This window comes from Motacilla alba, chromosome 11 (genome assembly GCF_015832195.1).
Source record: "Motacilla alba alba isolate MOTALB_02 chromosome 11, Motacilla_alba_V1.0_pri, whole genome shotgun sequence".
In the NCBI taxonomy this organism is placed as follows: domain Eukaryota; kingdom Metazoa; phylum Chordata; class Aves; order Passeriformes; family Motacillidae; genus Motacilla; species Motacilla alba.
The window spans coordinates 1,005,261-1,025,113 of NC_052026.1; the positions used below are offsets into that span (position 1 = coordinate 1,005,261).

The following is a 19,853-nucleotide window of genomic DNA, read 5'->3' on the forward strand; positions in this document are numbered from 1 at the left end:
GAAGCAACATTGGGGTGAAAATTTATAAATAAGAATGAATCTTATATCTGTCTTTCATCTGAGAAAGGGCATATGGAGCAAAGAGGATCCATGTTCTTCTTGCCTCTGTCACTGCTCAGTCTATTTTACATTTCAGCTCTTATGATGGAGCCCATAAAGAACTCCCTGCAGGGTCAAACTTTACATGAAACAAAGGCTTTAGGTACAACACCATGATCTCTGTCTTCACCTGCACCCTATTAACCATCCTCAAAAGTTCTGATGCTTTCCACACAAATATGTGCTGGAATTCCTCTGATATCCAAGAATATACAAAGTTGCTTATCATCCCCTATCCCAATGCTGCAACCTGCCCAAAATTCACTGAAAGCATTTCCGAAAAGAGAAACAAGGAACTGTATTAGTAATACCCCTGCAGGAATTATATATGGAGTGAAGGGTCCTTTTCCCCTCAAATCACAAGAAATTATTGGGAAATTTCTGGAAGGAGCAGTGATGCACACGCTGTGCTCAGTGCCGCAGAGCAGAGCGATAATTACCCTGTGAGCAGGGAGTCAGAGCAGTGTAAAAAAGGTGCCAAAAATCCCAGTGCTGTCATTAACAGCTGCTGGCTGCTTGTCAGCTGTGAGGAGCACAGCCCTGCACTGCTGATAGGCAGATGAGAACACACCTGAACAAGGCAGGATATTTATAAAATCTAATCAGGCAGGGGAAAAAATACAGCCATTGCCTCACAAAGACTTGTAGCACTTATTTCAGGTACAAGACATCTCATTTTTCCTCTCGAGCTGGCAGTGTCATATTGCTGATCTTTCCCTGATTTAAAACTAAGTTTCCAAAAACCTATTAAATAGGTTTTAATATGTCTAAGCCTACTGTTTGTTTTATTTGTTTGTTGTTGTTTTTTTTTTTTATAGTCCCTGGATTGAAACAGGATCAAGGAGAGAAAGAACCATTAACGGAATATTTTGTCTACTTGCAGCAAATTATTTTCTTTGAAAGCTATCAACACCAATATTTTTAAGAGTTTCAAAGTACCCTATAAATAATGGCACTTAAGGGGTTTCTACTTTCACTTCTATATTATCATGTAAATTATCAAAGAAATTGCCTCTATGCACTACTGAATAAAAAAGGAGCACCAGGAATTTCTAGACTTCGACTCCAGCAGGCAAGGAAGAACATTGAAAAGGTGCAGCTCCTGAAACACCATCACAGGTAAGCAGCATACAGGTTTGAGTATAGAAATCTCCAGATGTGCACTAGAAGATGGAAAACCTAAAGTGCCATAGGAACAGAGCTTGAGAAATCAAGCACAGATTCTGGAAGAGGAACATGTTTGCAATGTAAAAGCCCTGGATGATACTGTTAAAAAAATCCCATTCCATGTTCCAAAAGAAGAAGAGTTCAAATTGAAAAACAACCCCAGTGAGTGACCCAAGCCTGCCTAAGTCTGGTCCAAACCACAGCATCTGAGTCAAAGGTGAAGCATCCCCTTGTTCTCCTGCCTGGGTGCCAAACTGTCCCCTGGGATTAGAAAGAAGGTGCAATTGGTGTTTCAATTACCCTAATCTAGGCACTTCTCTGATTGGATTAGCTATAGCCTTTTACAAAAATAAAAGTGGTCCAATTTAATTGTACATAACAGCATTTACAACAAATAGCTGCTATTTCAACTGATTCATGTACATTTTGTTTTAGTGGCTGCCCAAGTTCTGTAGCCATTTCAAGAGACAACTCACTAAACTTGTAAAACATTTTAACTTTATCTGATTTGGCTTTCATCTCTCACGCTGAGTTGTAAAACACATTTTTCTTATTCACTAAGAGTGCCACAGACAGAGATTTGGGCTGGAGCCTGATCTACATGACAGCTGCTGAAGCCATGGACAAGAAAAACTGTATCTGAAATTGCAGGGAGCAGGCTGGGAGCGATAGCACCTGCAGCAGCCAGGAGCTGCTGAGCTGGGTTAAGATATATTGCCCTGACTATTGCATTTTATTCTCATGGCAGTAGCAGGCTGAGTGCACTGTTCAGACTTCAGCAGCTCTGATTCCCCTAGAAAGAGACAGAGCCAGTTCAGAGGTGCTGCTGCAGAATGAGATTACCCAAACTGACCTAGCTGGTTTAATTCACTGTGTTATTACAAATACAGGGCTGCTCGTGGTCCCCCCAGGTTTAATTCCCTGTCTTAATACAAATACAGATCTGCTCCTGGTTCCCCCAGCCTCCAGCTGCAGCTCCCCAGAGAGGGCATGTTCTTGGTTGGTATGAACTGGCATTGCCCCTAATATATGCCCCTTACCATATTTCAACTTTTCCCTGTTTTTCCTTGGCCTTTGGGAAACAGCAATTCTCACCTGGACAGGCTGGCTCCCTGCTGGTGGCCAGGAGGAGCTCTGGGGACATTCCCATTTTTGGGTGTTTTTTTCAGCTGGTGCTTAATCACCAGCAAGATGTGCTGATGCTTGAGCAGATTCCAGAACCTGGTGTGGTTCAAGATGGATTTCAATTTGACAAGAATATTCTGCAAGGCTCCCAAGATCAGCCTGGGGTGCCTGCAGCTGCCCACAATGGGTATGAGGGGGAAAACTATTAAAAAAACTGTACACATTCCCTCACCCCCACCTCTGAAGCTCATCCAGGAGCACTCTAAGGATGTGAATCCTGAGACCCACTGTTTATCCCTGAGAATAGGCTGGGCAAAGAGACACCAAGACTGACTTGCCCTTTCTATGTGTGTCTCTCTGTAAATCTTGGGAGATCCTTTCAGATTTATCAACAGCATTTAATGGATGTGGAGAAATGGTAGGAAAATAAGTAAGAAAGTAAAAAGAGATGGAAAGTAGGCAAGAGAGGTCTTGCCAGAGGAGCTGGAGAGCAGAGATGGCACTTTCAAAGACTGTGCAGCACATACAGCAACTTCTGTGAAAAGCTGGGGAAAAAAAGTGACCACTGTTAGGGTTTGAGAGTGTTACAGCTTAATCACCTTAATAGGACCTTTTAGTGGTGAACACAGGGCAAAATGAGCCTCCCCTTTCCTGGGATTTAATTTCTCTCAAAGGCTAAGTGGCTTTACATTTGTCTTTTACACCTCTCTTAACCAACAGAGCAAACCTCTCTCTAGGCATTATTCTTACAACTTTGGTAATGTGAACTCAGAGTGCTCCCTCTCCTTTTCCTGTCTGCAGTTGTTGCATCCACAGTGACAGAACTCTTTTTAAAAGCCTTTTGGCAGACTTTGGGTGCCAACAGCCTTGTCAAAGTTTCACTCCAGTTTCAAGCAGAGATTGAAAGATTCATGATTCAAATGTCAGATTTGTGTCTGCTCCTCTCCTTACATAACTTGCAAACACAAGTCATCATGCATGTACTACACCCACAGCCCCTTTTCTTAGCTAAAATAATACAATGCACTTTGGGAGTTTTAAACTCTTCACCTCAGATGAGGGATTTAAGGATGTGTTAACAAAATTATCTGTATGAATGTTTCCTAAAAGAACTGAAACACCTGTCCATGTACTCTTACAAAGAGTGTGGCTGTCAACATCTAAAGATGTTCTGCATTTCTGTCAGGAGCTTTGCTTTGATCAAAGGTAGATAAATCTTGTACAACCTGAATTTCTGTTCATGTTAGTACATAGAAGATATTGTTTATACTGTTGGATTGTAAAATAGCTGGATAAAATAGAAATAAGTGTAAATTCCTACACTTTAGTCAGACTATCCTCAGGCAGCAAAAGGAAGAATGAAGCTGTGCTACATCCAAAACTCACCAACTGAATATCTAAATGAGAACTCTTATGCTCCGAGGTGCTCCATGAAGGGCCTGTGTATCCAAACCAAAGGATGCATTACATCCCTCTTTTAGATAATATTTTTAGCTCCTACAGTTTTTTTTCTCTACGTACTAAAATAGAATAATCTTTTATTAAAAGAAATTAAATTGTGCTTAGCACTTCATTTTCATAAAGCAAATGTTGGCCTTGGCAGACAATAGTCTATGATGGAGGTTTTCATTTACAGCACATTAATAGCTTAATGGCTTTTTAGTCCCTAACTTAGACCTGAAATTTTCATAGGAAGGAGTCTGTGTAGGAGTTGCCACTAAACAAACATAAAAGGCACCTTTCTATTCATCCTCTGAATATTCACCTTTACTCTACAGCAACAATGGGTTTATATCAGCTTTCTCCCTAAATCAGGAAACACAGCCCAGTTTTCAAGGAGTTCCCTTAGCCCTTCTCATCTTTCAGTATGATATTTTACCCACTTTTTAATTTTTATAGGGATATTTATCCCCAATAAATATTCCAAGGGATTCAAACTCTTGTGTAATTGAATTACCAGGTTTATAGAAAATCACTTATAGACAAAATTGCCAAGGTGGGTGTGGGGAAAGAAGGAACATTTCAGCAAGATGTGGCCCATTATGCAAATTTGTCACCACATGCCATACATAATGAATAAACCTTGTGCTCTTAACACTTTGATTATAGACTATACAGACAATGCAAATTAAAATTCCTGCTGCTCCATAAACGAAATGAGAGGAAATTATGTAAATTCTAACACATTAGATTGATTTGGTTGAAACAAAACCTGATCCACTTGATGTTTTAGGGGAAGAGCCACAATTACAATGATTGAGAAAGTGCAATGTTAATGAAGTGTGTTACTGCTAATCAATTCCTCCTCCTCTGGTAGTGGCATGACCATGAGCTCTGCCACTGCATCATCCACTGCCTACGGAGCCTCTGAGCTCTGGGGCACACACTGGGGCTGCCAGAAACTCCTGCTGGCACCAGGAGCTCTGTGACTGGCACCCAGGAGGGGGGCGTGTTCTCAAACACGATCATGGAATGGTTTGGGGTGGAAAGGATCCTAAAAATCACCCCCTGCCACAGGCAAGGACACCTTCCACCAGATTAGGTTGCTCCAAGCCCCATCCAACCTGGCCTGGAAAACTTTTTGGCAATCCTGCCTGGCTGTCTTGGATGCTACTGGAAATCCTAACCAAACAACTTCCCTTGAGTGAAATAATCGCTTTTCTATGGCTGACTTCTCAGAAAATAAGGAATAGGATATTCACCTGATAATAAACTAACCATGTTTTGTTCATGGAAAATAAAAGCAAGTCTTTCAGGCTTAAAAGTTCCCTGTCCAAATTAAAGAAACTGAAAAATGGGACCCAACGGTTTTAAAAGTTTCAAATGAAACATTCTTCTGATAACAGTTGCCTGGGTTTTGCTGTAGGAATTTGGAATGTCACTAGAATGGAGCTCAGTTGATTACATTCTGTGATCTGTAGGGAAGTGAAATGCAAAGAGCTCATAGAGCTGTTCTACAGTTAATCCATAGATGAAGGTTACACCTTTTCACCAAGCAGAGGAACGTCTCTCCAAGCATCCTTTCACCATTTTATCCAAAATTCTCTGTAGAGCTCCTCAGCAGTGAGCTGCAGAATACTGCATTGCTATCTTAATTATTCACTGTGTTGAATAAAATAATTAAGCAGTTTATTTATCATATTTTGCATTTTTCATCCCCTCCTCTAAAATATTTCCATCACATTTTTAAAGAAAAAAAAATTCATTTGCAAAAGGGTCTGCATCATTGGAAATTTGTGGCTCTTATCTCACAGGTAAATACGAGGAGGTGGAATGAGCCACTGTTTTATTTTCTATTTAAATAACTTCTATATCATTCTCAGAAACATTTGTCACTGCACATAGTGGCTGCATTTGTTTCCTACTAATTTATTTTGGCTTCTGCTGAGACATGAGGAAGCACAGAGACATCTCACTGCCATCGGCAGCAGCTTCACACACAGGACTGGTGCAGGTTGAGAATAAAACACATCCAAAAGCACATCCAAAACCAGGGCAGCATAGGCAAGGAGAGAGCTTTTATGCAGAAATGACGTAGCACATAAACACACAACACACACACCGAGGCTGGCACTTACCAGAAGAAATTCTAGTATTTTATGTTTGCTCCATGAACAAGGAAACAACAGGGGTCAGGCCCCAGCTGCGAAAGAAAATGTGGCAGACCGAGAAAAGAGAATGTTAAAATGAAAAGATTAGGGAAAGATACAAAGGAGTTCATCTCTCCCAGAAATAAAGCGACATTTAGTTTTGCGGGCGGAGGATCCATTCTGGTGGCAGCAGCACACGCTTCTCTGCTACGGCTGGCGTTTAAAAAGGCCAGTCCGTTTTCACCCCATTAGTTGTGAGCTACCGCTGCCGCCGGGCTGAGCTCCGCTCCCCTCCCGGAATTTATCCCGGCTTTTGGCCGGGATGCCGCGGGAGCCACCGCCCCCGCACAGGGGTGCCCGGGCTAATTGCGACGTGCTAATTAGAATCTCAAAGCGTGACGTGGTCAGAGAGCCACTCAGAGCTTGGCACAGAGAGGCTTGCGACCCAAAATGCGAAACATCGCCCAAAACTGAGGAAGCGGGAAAACAACGGCAACTAAGTGGCTGTGCAGGAGCGGGAGCTGAGCATTTCAGCGTGGGACAGATGTTTTCTTACATAAAACAGACACAAAGAATCACAGTGGTAAATATTTCGCCCCACAGGAATCATCTTAATTTCCAGCTCACAAAGACCTTACAAAACTGAGTCTCTCCACGTTAGCTTTTACTTGAATTCTTTGACTTCCAACTGCTTTGTTTATAGGAACAGGCTCTCTTTGATGTTGGAACATTAGAAGGAGTGCAACAATAAATTTCCCATATTCTAATATCCAGGCATCCTGAGCTTGTTCAAGGACTCCTTGATTCATGAAGGCAAATAATTCAATTACCTGAGCTTTGATCAAGGAGTCGCTGCAGTCCCTTTTTGATGTCGATTGAGGCTGTTTGCAGCTCCACACAGATAACTGGCCCACACGGGGTTTAACCCTTTTGGCACCAGCAGCAGACTGCAGGCAGTGTTCTGGCATTTCCAAGTGAGCCCCACAGCATCATTTGGGAATGCTGCTCCAGAAGGAGCACAGGAGGCACGGCAGGTCCAGGAGGATTCCTGTACCAGACTGGATGGGATGTTCATCTTCTAAACAAGCTGAAATTATTTCCCAGTCAAGTCAACCTGTCTTAAAAGCATTTTCTGGGAGCTGCTCTTTGGATGGCAACACACTGAGACATAAAAATGCTGTTGAGAAGCAAAGGGGTTTGCCTTGGTTGTACCAGAGATTTCATCACGTCCATGCTTCCCAACAATTCCCCCCAGAAGAAATGGGAGTGGGCACAGACTCCTCTAGTCAGGTGAAAGAACACTCCTCAAATAGGAAAATCAAGTAGATCTAAGCCTTTCCTCAAATACAAGCACCTGGATGAATTAATCTGTGCCATGACCAAGTCAAAGCCCTGGTCATACTGCCTGCAGAAAAACAGAAACTAGTCAGTGCAGACACTGTGCTCTCAGCTGATCTGCCATTCTGAATATGATTACTGAGAGAATTCTTCCACATAAATGAGGAATTAGGCACCCCTTCATTCATTCTAAGATACTTTTGGGACATGAGGAGGTCACTAAAAGGACATAATTAGAAGGCATAATTAATACATAGCAATCTCTCACTCAGTTTCCTACACAGCTCCAGCAAAACAGCCATGGATACATCCCTAATTTTAGCAGCACTTGCATGGATGATGGAAATGACCTCACCAGACTACTGAGATGTTGCAAAACCAGTTCTGCAACAGGACTTTTCTGGTCTTTCACGGCAGAAAGGCATCTGTCCTTCACAGCACAGCTGGGGAAAGGATCCCTGTCATGCAGAGTGACATCTCAATTCACAGGATACAGGCTGCGAAAGGCATAATGAGCATGCCTGCCTTCCCCTAGATAACAGGCAAGTTATTTTGGGGCATGAGGATGTAGATAGAAATTAATGTATTTACTTTAGAATGCTTGATAAGTTCTTAAAAAGTTGGGATGTTTCTGACTTGTTGGAAAATAAAACTTGGGGTCTTCTGTAAAGCCCAGAGGGGAAATGTGTATAATGAATTAGTAAGAATGAGAAAAGGAGTCAAGTTACACAATTTTATGCATTTTCCATAAAGCCAAAAGATCTGCACATGTAACTAACATGAGAAATGGGAAACCTTCCTCTTTGAGCCAACACTCCTGGTAACATCAGTGAAAAGTGTTAAAGTAGGAGCTGCTGATCTCCAGCTCAACAAGCAATTAGCATTCATTTGCTCAGAGTAATAAAATGCCCAAGGCAATTATGGGTTAAATATAGTATGCTTTAAAGGACATGGAAACAGTTAAAACACAAGCTTTACTCCAGTTTATTTTGAATTTCTAGTAAAAATTTCATTTCTAGTAAAAATTGATGTGATTTCCAGATGGGAGATGCCTCTAGGCAAAAATAATTCTCCTTCTCTCCTCCAGTAGGCAAAATTACTAAACACCAATGGAAAAGTCTTTTATAGACATTATTAATTTAATTTACATTATTTTCTTAATAAAGTATCAGTGACCTTCTGTAAATTTTGGGCAGAAAAAAGAAGTTAAAAAATAGAAGTTAAAAGTCCTGAGTTGTGGTAGCTCTCCTATAATGTACAACTTCCAAGAAATTACTTGCTGGTTACTCATTTCTGAAGGGAAATGCCAAAAAGGCTGAGCTGTTCCCCAGACTGTTTGTGGGGATAGTTACAAGCAGGATTTCACAGCTCTGTGATCAAAATACAGAATTGCACCCAGTCCCTCAGTGATGGGGGACACCGCACAGTCTGGTAGGAGCCCTCAGGATGCCTGGAAGGCAGAAATTCCAGGAGCACCCTCCCTGACCTGCAGCTCATCCCAAAAAAGCCAAGGTCAGGACAACGAGCAACTGCAAATCTTGGTGAATCTTGGTAGATCTGAGAGCTGGCACTTCCTCTGCAGAATTGGTTATTTCAGCCCAACTCATTTCAACTTGATTGGATAATTAAACATGTGTTAGTGCAATTTCATCTATTTGATGGAGTATTGAGAGCATTCCTAACACTGGTAGGACCAAAACCTGGCTGAGCTCTGGGGTGCACAACTCCATCTAAACTCAAACACAAACTCAGTGTAACCACCAAAAGTCCTTGAAATGCCACATCAAGGGTGCTGCTCAATAATCCCAGCGTCAGTGAATAACCCCATGGACTCCAGCACCACTTCTCTGCTCTAGATCAGGTTCACCAGTCTGAATTCAACCAGGAGGTGCAGACATCAGATAAACAGCTTAAACTTGCCCGCTCATAAAAATAATTCTAAAAGGCTGCTAATCACAATAACAAAGTTCTGAGCATGTATTAACCAAGGTGGATATTCCCAGTGCCTTCCAAAAGTACAAATGCACACTGAAGGGTACAATAAGGTGGACCTCAATGTCAAGTCCATGCCATGAGGAAATAAAATCAGCAATTTGACTTTTGACTTTCAATTTTCCTCATGTGTTTTGACTGCTCCTTTAAAGCCCAAGCCAGCAGCCATTTGGTAATTTGTGATGCTCCAGAATGACAGCACATCACTGCAGCCTGGAGTGAATCCTTGTGCTACCTTTTCCAAGGTCTTCGTCATGTCCTAGTTCCATGTGACAGCTGCATATTGCACTTCTTTGGTGAGGCAGCAGGGCTGGTTCCCACTTCCTCTCTCAGGAGAGTGCTCAGGTATTTCTCAGATAACACTCTTGCCTCATTTCAATGTGGGGTTTTCTTTGTCATGAAGTAAATAATTATTGAAGTCATTGAATGTACTGAGACTTAATTTTAGCTGCTCCCAGCACTTTGACATCTACTGAGACAAATACACAGACAAATAAGCTTTTGCTGTTGGATCCAAAAAGGGAAATAATTTCAGCAGAAGGTCACTGGACATCAGCTCCATGCTCGTAGTGAGGGGTGTGATTGCCCTGCAGGCTGGATGTGGAAACTTTGCTTAATTCAGGGAGAAAGAAGAGTCAGAGGGGAAGGCAAATGTTGGATAAGCCTAACCCAAGGAAGCTGAGAAGAATGTCTCCACTTCTGAACACAAATGAAGCTGGCTGAGTCACGGAGAAATATGAAAATTAAAAAAGAAAGGTCAGAAGAGGCTGCTGTACCTGCTAAAGGTGAGGTTATGGCAGGGCAGAGCAAAGTTTGCATTGCAAAGTGGGAAAGTCTGGGGGTGAAATGTTCACTGAATATTAGATTTGGAACTGCACAGGAAGAGCAGGATCTGACAAACTGAGGGGCAAGGAACCTCATCCACACCTCAGCCAGGTGAGTGAAATCCAGCTGAAGGTGCAGGAACCTGAGAGACCCCAAGCCAAGGCCAGGAGTTCAAGGGCACAGAGACATCAGCCTCAGCTGCTGTGTGTGGTTCCTTGTGAGCCTGGGCATGCAGATGCCCCAATTAGCTCTGAATGCTCCAAATCAGCTTTGTTTGTCCAGGGCAGTGGACTGTGGCCTGCAGCACTGGGTTGGGAAGCGCTGAGCAAGGGATCAGCTAAAACCAGTTTCACTTATAGGGCTGTAGCCAAAGCATCACAGAAAACTGGAGATCTCTAAGAGGATTTGTAACTCAATACTTGAAACATGAACATAATGAATTTATGAGTATAATTTTTAATATAAATATTACAAAATTCATAATTTTAAGGACAGAAAAAGCAATTATGACCTACAGGCTGTCTGACCTACAGCCACATGTATTGCTACCTAATCAGCCCTTTTGTATGTAAATGACAAATTGTTTGCATGCAAATGCCACTGCCTGCTCTGTTTTCTTCTTGCTTTAGAAAGAGAAATGCTATGGAAATTGCTACCGTGCTAAAAAGAATTGAAATGCATACTAATCAGCCATATTCTCCCAGCTATACCAGCTATAATTGGAACAGTAACAAATAAAAAGGCAACAATCAGCACTGGACAAAATTTTCTATTTGAATCAGAGCTCCAAGCAAAATTATTATTCAGCTGCTTTTCAAAATTTTGGAACCTCTTATGTCTGGAGGAATTGGGTTTGAAACTGTGAATGAACAGTGACTTTTCACTAATGTGAAATATTGAAGATCTCTGGAATTTCAATTGCAAGAAAAACGTCCTGAAAGAGAATGGGAAGGAGCCATTACCATAAAAAATGTCTGTTCTCTGTGTGCACTGGATAAATGTTGGAGTGATTCTCAGTTCCACCAAGCTGCTGATCCCTGTGGCTCATGCAATATGGGACGGGAGGGTTTGATCAGTGCTCTGGACGTGCTGAATTAACCTGGCAGCATTCAGCTGCTCAAATATTGCTCCTTCCTGGAAAACAGCTCACAGCCATTCCTGCCTGAACAGGAAGTGCCCTGAAAGCAAGAAATGCACTAAAACCTTGTCTTGAATGATCTACCATGAGCTGAGTGATGCTGAGAAATCCTTAACTGCACCGGTGTGTGGTCAGGTCTCTGAAGGGAGCACTGCTCTGAGGAGGGTGAGATTGAATCCTAGAATTGAATCCAACATTTCAACTGTGTTTAATTTCTAAATGCCATTCAAAGTCCTGTATTTGCCTCAGGACACTCTTTATCAAATTAAAATGTATCAAAAAATTAGGGATATATTTTTTGAATGGCATTTTCCTTGAGCAATATGAAGGTTGCAATTTTTACCCGTTGCTTCCATCAAAGTTTTCCAGTCACCTCTATAAATGGTTCAAATGCCAGCCAACTTTGCACAAGCTCTATTTCTTTTGTTTGCCTTGCAATGTCTATACACACCAAAAAAAAAAAAAAAAAAAAACCCAAACCAAAAAAAACACTAAAAAACCTTAGCTGATAAAAGATGAAAGGAGTAACAGAGTTATTCATTCAGCAGTCAAGATCAGTGAGATAATTACTTTAAATCAAGAAGGGGCAGACCATTTAAATTTATTACTTAATGCTGACACATGCATGTATTAATAAAACAGTTAGAATTAATGGAAATAAGGTTTAGTCTCCTGATTCCAATAGAGCCATCATTTCTGCTTTCCACTGAACTAATGGCTTAGCCTTGGCAGAATGATGTGTATGCATGTATTTAACTATTTAACTTAACCACTGAGACCAATTAATGTGTTTCTGAAGTTTGATTTTATTTAAAAGTATATATCAGCAACCTCACTGGGATCAAAATTATGTTGAACCAGAGTTTATATGGCAGCAGTTTAACTTTGAGTGTGACTCTCTCCCTTGGATTATCTCATGTAAAAGGAGGAGCACTAAAATGTGGGGCAGAAGAAGCAGTCCTTCAATGGGATTTGGCTTCCCAGGCTAGCACAGACTGTGTGATTAGGGACTTGCGTGGGAGGGAGTGGGGCTGTGAGAGGGCACAGCACTGATTTACTGCCTGTCTGGGTTTGGAGGACAGGATCCAGGGACAAACCTGACCCAGCCAGGCTGAGCTGAGCCAAGCTTGCTCATAGGGCACAAAAGCCTACACCAGGTGCACTGTACAAAGACAGGGGGATTAAACGCTTGGTGCTGTGCAGCTCACAAACACAAAAACTCTGTTTTCAAGGGTTTTTGAATAAAATTCCTCCTGCTCATCTCTCCAGTGTTTCCCAGCATGGGCTGGTGTCCTCTCAGTACCACTGGGGGCTGACGGCAACAGTGTTGGTCTGCACCAACACCATTTAATGAAACCTTAATTGCAATTAGTGTCTAGACAGGCATTTCCTACACCTGACATTCACATATCAAAGTCCTGTCCAGTTTTGTCTGCATTATCATGCTCCATGATCCACAATTTCTGTTAGTGTATCTATGTGGCTACAGTCTACCTGTTGATGAACAATTAAACATCATTATAATAATGAATTGTATTTGGAAACCTCTTGCTGCACTGTTCACCAATCACTCTGGAAAATCGCGGGTCCTTTTTTACATTTGGTTACCTGGTCCTTTTCTTTCTTTCTAATCCGTTTGATTTCTACTACTCCAACTCTGCCTGCCATTGCATTCCATTTAATAATTCTGATGAACTCTTGCTGATTCAGAAGGGAGAGGGCTCTCACTCACTGCCAAACTTTGGAGGGAAAAAAACAACCAACCACACACACAAAACCCCTTAGAATTCGCTTAAGCCAGCACTTCAAAACCGAGGAGCTAAATTATGGCTGGGGGAGCCAGCAGAGCTCGGGGGGACGGGGATGCCTGGGAGCCACCGCACCCCCATGCCGTGAGGGAAGGAGCCCCGATGCCTTGGCAGGCAAAAAGAGCCCGAATGTCACCTTCCCCCGGGCACTGCTCACAGCGCGGCTGCCGGCTCCACACACTCGTCTCTGAATTCCTGCTGGCTAGGGAGGCACCGCTGCTGTCCCCGCTGCTGTCCCCGCTGCTGTCCCCGCTGCTGTCCCCCCTGCTGTCCCCGCTGCTGTCCCCGCTGCTGTCCCCGCTGCTGTCCCCCCTGCTGTCCCCGCTGCTGTCCCCCCTGCTGTCCCCGCTGCTGTCCCCGCTGCTGTCCCCGCTGCTGTCCCCGCTGCTGTCCCCCCTGCTGTCCCCGCTGCTGTCCCCGCTGCTGTCCCCGCTGCTGTCCCTGCCGTGCGGGGTCTTCTCGGGAGGGCCTTGAGCAGCACTGGCAGCTCGGAGTTTCCCTCCCAGCCTGAGCACAGGGAGCAGCTGAAGGGCTGTTCCCTGCCCTGCAGCACAGAGGATGGGCACTGACAGGACTCCTGCGCAAGAAATGTGCCCTCCTGTGCAGGAGACACTGACGCTCTCACCAAGGGTTGTTTCCCCAAGGTAGTTCTTAATTAATAGTCTCTTTCAGGCCGTTGACAGAAAACTGTACAGCTGTCATGGCGCTGTGCTGCCTGGCTGTGTTGTAGGCAAGAACTTGGATGAGGTGCATTAATGAACTCCTCTGGCTGCACCTAGTGGATGTTCTGCAATTTTGTTGAGTTCTGTACTATTATTTATGGTATATCCTTCTTCCACAAAGCAATGTGGTTGGTCTGAGTCAAATCAAAGGTCCAGTTTGTAGAAACACCCCAAAGGGCATGTCTAGAAGAACATCAGAAGAAGGCAGCTGGAATAGGCCTCTTTCCATGCCTGCAAAGATTCCAAATACATATGATTATATATGTCCTTGCTGGTTACCATCCAGCATGGATGGGTTTTGGAGCAGCCTGGGACAGTGTAAGGTGTCCCTGGGACAGTATAAGGTGGTGGAAGGAAATGAGCTTTAATGTGCCTTCCAACCCAAACCATTATGTGATTCTGTGGGTGGTAACAACATCTTTTGTATTCCAAGGTGCTGCAGGATATATGGAAGTAATTAAGTAATTTGGACCAATTTGCCTTTCTCAGTCCTTCAGCTGTAAGCTCCACTGACCTGGATGTGAACAGATAAAACTAGTCCAATTTGGCTTAATATGTCTTTTTTTTTTCTCCTATCAAAGATATCTTTATAAGATCTCTCAAACCCGATAACATCTCTGAAAGAAATACATTTTGTTTCACTGTATAATTTTTTTCCACCTTTGAACTCTTGGCATGGTATGAACCGACCCTGCCTTTGAAATGGACGAGAGAGCAAGCAAAAACCCTCCCGAGAGGGGCCCGCGCTTCAATTCCACGGCCAGCCTCCATCTGTAGAGTCAGCTTGTCTACAGACAAGCTGCACTTCCAGAATCCCAAAATTCCTCCGCCAGAGCCAAGACGGTGCCGCGCGGCCGCAGGTGAGGCGGTCAGCGGCTGGAGGGCTGTAAAACCGCGAGGAACGCGGGCGTGATCCCGCGGGACGCTCCCGGTGCGGGAACAGGCGGGAACGGCTCCGGGAACACTCGGATGGTCCGGCCCCGCATCCCGCGGGATGTTCCCGCTGCGGGAGCAAAGCCGGGAACAGAACCAGGAACACGCAGATGGTCCATCCCCGCATCCCGCGGAATGTTCCCAGTGCGGGAACAGAGCCGGGAACAGAACCGGGAACACGCGGAGGGTCCATCGCCGCATCCCGCGGGACGCTCCCGCCGCGGGAGCGGAGCCGGGAACACGCGGAGGGTCCATCGCCGCATCCCGCGGGATGCTCCCGCCGCGGGAGCGGAGCCGGGAACACGCGGAGGGTCCATCGCCGCATCCCGCGGGATGCTCCCGCCGCGGGAGCGGAGCCGGGAACACGCGGAGGGTCCATCGCCGCATCCCGCGGGATGCTCCCGCCGCGGGAGCGGAGCCGGGAGCGCTGCGGAGGCGCGGCGCAGCACTGCCCCCTGCCGCCCGCCCGCCGCAGCCCGGCCGCGCCGGCCCCGCGCCCCGCGGAGCAGCCGGAGCGATCCGAGCCCTCCTTCCGCGGGGATACCGCACCGCGGACCGCCTGTCTCACAGTCTGAGTCCTCAGCGTCAAAACCCGACACGGGGCCGCTGCATTTTCTCCTAAAATACTATAAAAGAGTTTTACTCCATGTCCGGCATGTATCAAAGCAGAGGGGTACAGTGCTCCTCGACCGGCAAGAGATAACGTATCTGACTTACGGAGACACAGATGGCATAAAATGACAATAAAGTCCTCTTAGTTCACCCAGACAAAGCCCCTGACCCAATCTCCATTTAAATCAATGGCCACCACGTAATTTCTGTCCCCAAGCCTTGGATTGGCCCCAACAAAAGAACAGTCAAAGCTGAAGTGCTATGAAAAACATAAAAATGGGTATGGCATAGGAAATTGGACAGAGATTTTAGCTTAAAATGCTGGTAGAAAAACTCAGACACACACACAAAGTCCAGGAAGTATGTTGCTAAACTGTTTCAAATTAAGTGATTCCAGATGAGACCTCTGCTTCTCACACACTGAAGATGTTTTGCTAAACATCCAGCTCACAAAATGGCTTCAAAATTCAGTTGGGGGTTCACCAAAAAGAAGATATGCCAATTTTAAGTGTGAGATTATTTGAAATTTCTATGATGTCTGAGCTACAAATGGCTTCTGTTATGGAATTCTCATCACTCAAAGATTTGTTTGTCAAGTTATGCTGTTATGTTAGAGCAGTTGCAGAAAATAAGAATGCTAGTCTCAGTCTACTGTAACTCTGAACTTCACATATGTTTCTTACACTAAATTGAATATGTCAGATGTTGTCAGAATAGCATATTAATTGAAGCTGAAATCACATTATACACTTAAAAGCATTTTATCAGATAAATCACAGAAATCACTCCAATCTTCGCAGCTTCCCCATATTTTTATGCAGAAAAAAAAATTAATTTAGCTGCCCTATCTCATTTCTATACATATTTTCCTCTGAAACAGTTGCTGATAAATTGCAATGACTTATCCCCTGCCGTGCCCTATTGTAGCAGCATTTCTGCTAATGAAGTAATCTAGTTCCTACTGATTTCTTTGGACAGGCAACACTTACAATTGTAGTAAAGTTAAAGCCGATGTGGAGAAACCTATAAATAGCATTCTCTGATTCTCTGTCCATGTTCATTCTCTGATGTGCAAGGCTGAGGTGAAAAAAAAAATCATATTTCAGGGCCTAAGAACAAGAGCCTGCCAAAGAAAGATGTTCTTTAGGTAAAATTTTCCTAAAGGATTTCCAATTCTTTTACTGAATATCTTGTTCTTAGTTCTGTAACTTTATTTTGTTCTTCTGCAAGAGGCAGGAGAACTGCTTTTGAACTGCAGCCAGGAACTTCTGTTTTCTAGAGCACAGACTTTTCTAGACTCAGAAACCTGCTCCAAGAATGCCTGGTGTGTTGAGGCATGAAGCTCAGACCAGACCTCCTGCTCCCCATTCCCTCTGCTCTCCCTGCCCCTCTCCCAGCCACAGGAACCGTGCAGCCCTGCCAGAGATCTGCTGCTCCCGAGCAAACATCTGCAGTTCCCCTGCTGTGGACTCGCACATCTCTGCTTATAAAGCCAGCCCAAGGACCAAGCACAAGCAGCGATCTGTGTTCCAAACCTCGGCGGACAGACCCGGCTGAGGCAGATGTCTCGTTAATTAGTGCAGGACTTCTACACTGAAAGGCAATTATTCATTGGGATTCCTTAGCCAGTGTGGAAAAGGAGAACAAAGTATTTTACCTGGGGAATCACACAGACTTTGGAAACACTGAGGCAGACGGAAGAGCAAGGCGGGGGGAAGGAGACGGACACCCAGCAGCGCCTGAATGCGTGCTCCTCTGCCCTGAGCCCGGCAGTGCCTCTCTTATTCAACAGTTCCATAATTAAATAATTCAAAACATTGCATTTCTTAATAGAGAGGCACGGAGTCTGTGAAAACCTTATCGTATCACCATCACAAATCAACAGGAAGAAAGTCTTTCCTAGAGACTTGCTAGTAATTGGAACGTGAAAAAGAAATGAGCATTCTCCTCATAAAGGGCCAATTTCTGAATTAGTGACCTCATTTGCTAAAGAGATTCCTTTGTCACAGATATCTGGGTAGGTAAATACTGTGTTACAGAGCCACTCTGTCCTTTGTAGCAGCGGTACAAAGAAGCTCTCCCAGCATATACTGGTTCTCTCCTCACCAAATGAATATTTAAAAAGTAGACAATAAAGGGGGACTTCTATAGGAGGTGAAGGCACTTGTATCATGATGTCAGACTGCTATATGTGCTCCCGAAGGGCTGCACAGGAAGCACTTTTATTCTGAACTTAATGGTATTTATGGGGACCTGCAGCCTGATCTATTTTACCATCCTTGGGGATGTGCTTATGCATGCATCACCCAGGAGTCTAATGCTTTTTGGACTAGCCCGTGTTAGAGACAGATACCATTTTAGTACCTTGTGAATAGTAATGAAAGCCAGCAAAATAATTAAATAAATAAATAAAGGGGGGGGGGGGGGAGGGAGGGCGGAAAGGGTATAGATCAAAGTCTTTGCCTTTTTCATTCTGGCTAGAATATCCTTCGTTTTATGCACTCCTAATTCCTGCATATCCATTTCGTGCCTGGGAGCTACGGCATAAGTAAGAGATTTTTCAGTTCGGGGCTTTCGGCATCTGCTTCTCCGGAGGAGCATTTTAAAAAGGCCAAACGCTCGCCCTCCCCCTCCCCGCCCCCGAGAAAGAACTGAAGGGAGGAAAAAAAAAAAAAGAAATAAAGCAGCGTCTGCCAGAGCGTTTTCCTTCTCCCTCGGGAGAGCCGAGCGCGCCCCGGGGGCCCTGCGGCCGCCGCAGCGCCCGCACCGCGCCCGGCCCCGCTCCGCACACCTGCCCAGCCCCGCCAACTTCGGGGGGCCCGCGAGCATCCCCCCGTTCCTCTCCGTTCCGAGCTGCCCACACGCTCAGCCCCCGCCGCTTCCCTGCCCTTCCCCGGCGGGGCTGCCCCGCTCCCCGCGCTGCCCGCGCTGCCCCGCTCACCTGCGGCTGCCGCGGGGCTGGCCGCGTCCCTCCTGCCGAGCGGGGACACCGGGCAAGTCCCATTCACAAGTGGCCGCGGAGCGGGCTCGGCAGCATCTTCAGCCTGTTACACTCCAGCGGCAGCGGCTGCTGAATGACGCTCCGAGCTAGTGGCAGGAATTAGAAAGAGGGAGGGAGGGAGGGGAAAGGGGAGAGGGAGGGAGAGGGAGCAAGGGGAGTGAAGCAAGATTAGAGGAAGGGAAAAGCTGGAGGCTGTTGCTTCGTCTCGATTTTCCTGTCCCTTCCCCCAGCCCAGGGGGAGCGCGGCCCCCGGCCCTGCCCTCCCGCAGGGCCCCGCTCCTGTCTCCGCTGTGCCCGCGGGGACCGGCTGGGGCTGGCGGGGCCGAACGAGCGGGGAAGGCGCCCCGGGCAGCCCGTCCCTGCCCCCGGGCCCAGGCAGGCGCGGCTGTCCCCTCCCCACGGCTCGTTCCGCACCCTCTCGGTCACGCCGGCACCCACGGGCAGGGCTGCGAGGGGGCCGGGGACCCCCACCCATGCCGCGGCGCTGCTGCCCTGTCCCTGTGCGTGCTCTCGCTGTCGCCTCTGCAGGCTGCCCAGGGCGGCCGCCGGAGCTCCGTGCGTGGGGACACAGACACGGGGCTCGACTGGGCGGCAGGGACAGCACCAGCATTTTATACTCAGTCCAGTCATGTTTCCTGTCAGGAGCAGATATTTGTCTAGAAATAAAAAAAGACACCCCCCCCCCCCAAAAAAAAAAAAAAAAAAAAAAAAAAAAGAAAGAAAAGAAAAGAAAAGAAAAAAGTTCCTCAAGCATTTAAAAATCTTGGTCTCTTACAGCTCACAGCCAGAGGCTGAGGCCAGGCCTGGATCTGGAGGGGGAACTCTTTCCTTCTCAACAAGGCCTGCCCCACAGCTGCCCTTCTCCCAGTCCCCGTTCTCCTCACCTACAGTGTTTCCCAGGTGTGGCTGAGCTCTGTGAACGCAGGGAGCAGCACCCTGAGCCTGTGCACCCATCCACACCTAGAGGCAGCTCACAGTCCTCCCCATGCCCACACAGGTACAGGTGAGCCTGCAAATCCCCTCTGATCCACCAGCATCCACTGTACCCCACCCGTGCCAGCCTGTGAGCACAGCCTGTGCCATCCATGTGGCTGTGGAGCAGGGCAAAGAATGATGCAACACGTGGCTCCTCCAGAATAAGAGTTGCTTTCACTGCTGGAATAAACCTGGTACCTCTTTGTGAAGACATTCTGCCCATCCTCAGGCAGCCCACACCTCTGCTCGTTCCCCTAGGCAGCACTGGTGCTGCTCTGGGACAGCACCACCCGGCCCTGGAGAACAAGGCTTTTATATTCTGTGGTTAATTAGCTCTGCCAATAACTCCAGGCAAAAAGAAAAAAAATAATTGGCACAAAAGCTGCCACTGTACAAACAAAGAATTTGGAAGGAGGAAAGCTGATAAACAATGCATCCTTAGGAGGCTGAGGGACACTGAACGTAGCACAGTGGAACGCTAAGTCATAAAATTGTTTGGGTTGGAAAAGTCCTGTAAGATCATCAAGT

General features: G+C 45.8%; 1 protein-coding gene across 5 annotated transcripts in view; it reads right to left on the minus strand.

The window, feature by feature from the left end:
• The window catches only part of CDH11 (cadherin 11), an 83,305-nt gene extending 64,397 nt beyond the window's left edge, over positions 1 to 18,908 (minus strand). The window contains exons 1-3 of one of the 5 annotated variants that reach the window (XM_038147978.1): positions 18,765 to 18,907; positions 18,291 to 18,436; positions 5,970 to 6,034 (exon numbers count right to left, since the gene is read on the minus strand). The gene's annotated coding sequence lies outside the window, so the exon portion shown is untranslated. Of the gene's footprint in view, positions 1 to 5,969; positions 6,035 to 16,338; positions 16,427 to 18,290; positions 18,706 to 18,764 lie in introns of those variants that run through there. The other 4 variants (XM_038147977.1, XM_038147981.1, XM_038147980.1 and 1 more) reach the window with 4 other exon arrangements.
• Between the last annotated feature and the right edge of the window lie 945 nt (positions 18,909 to 19,853).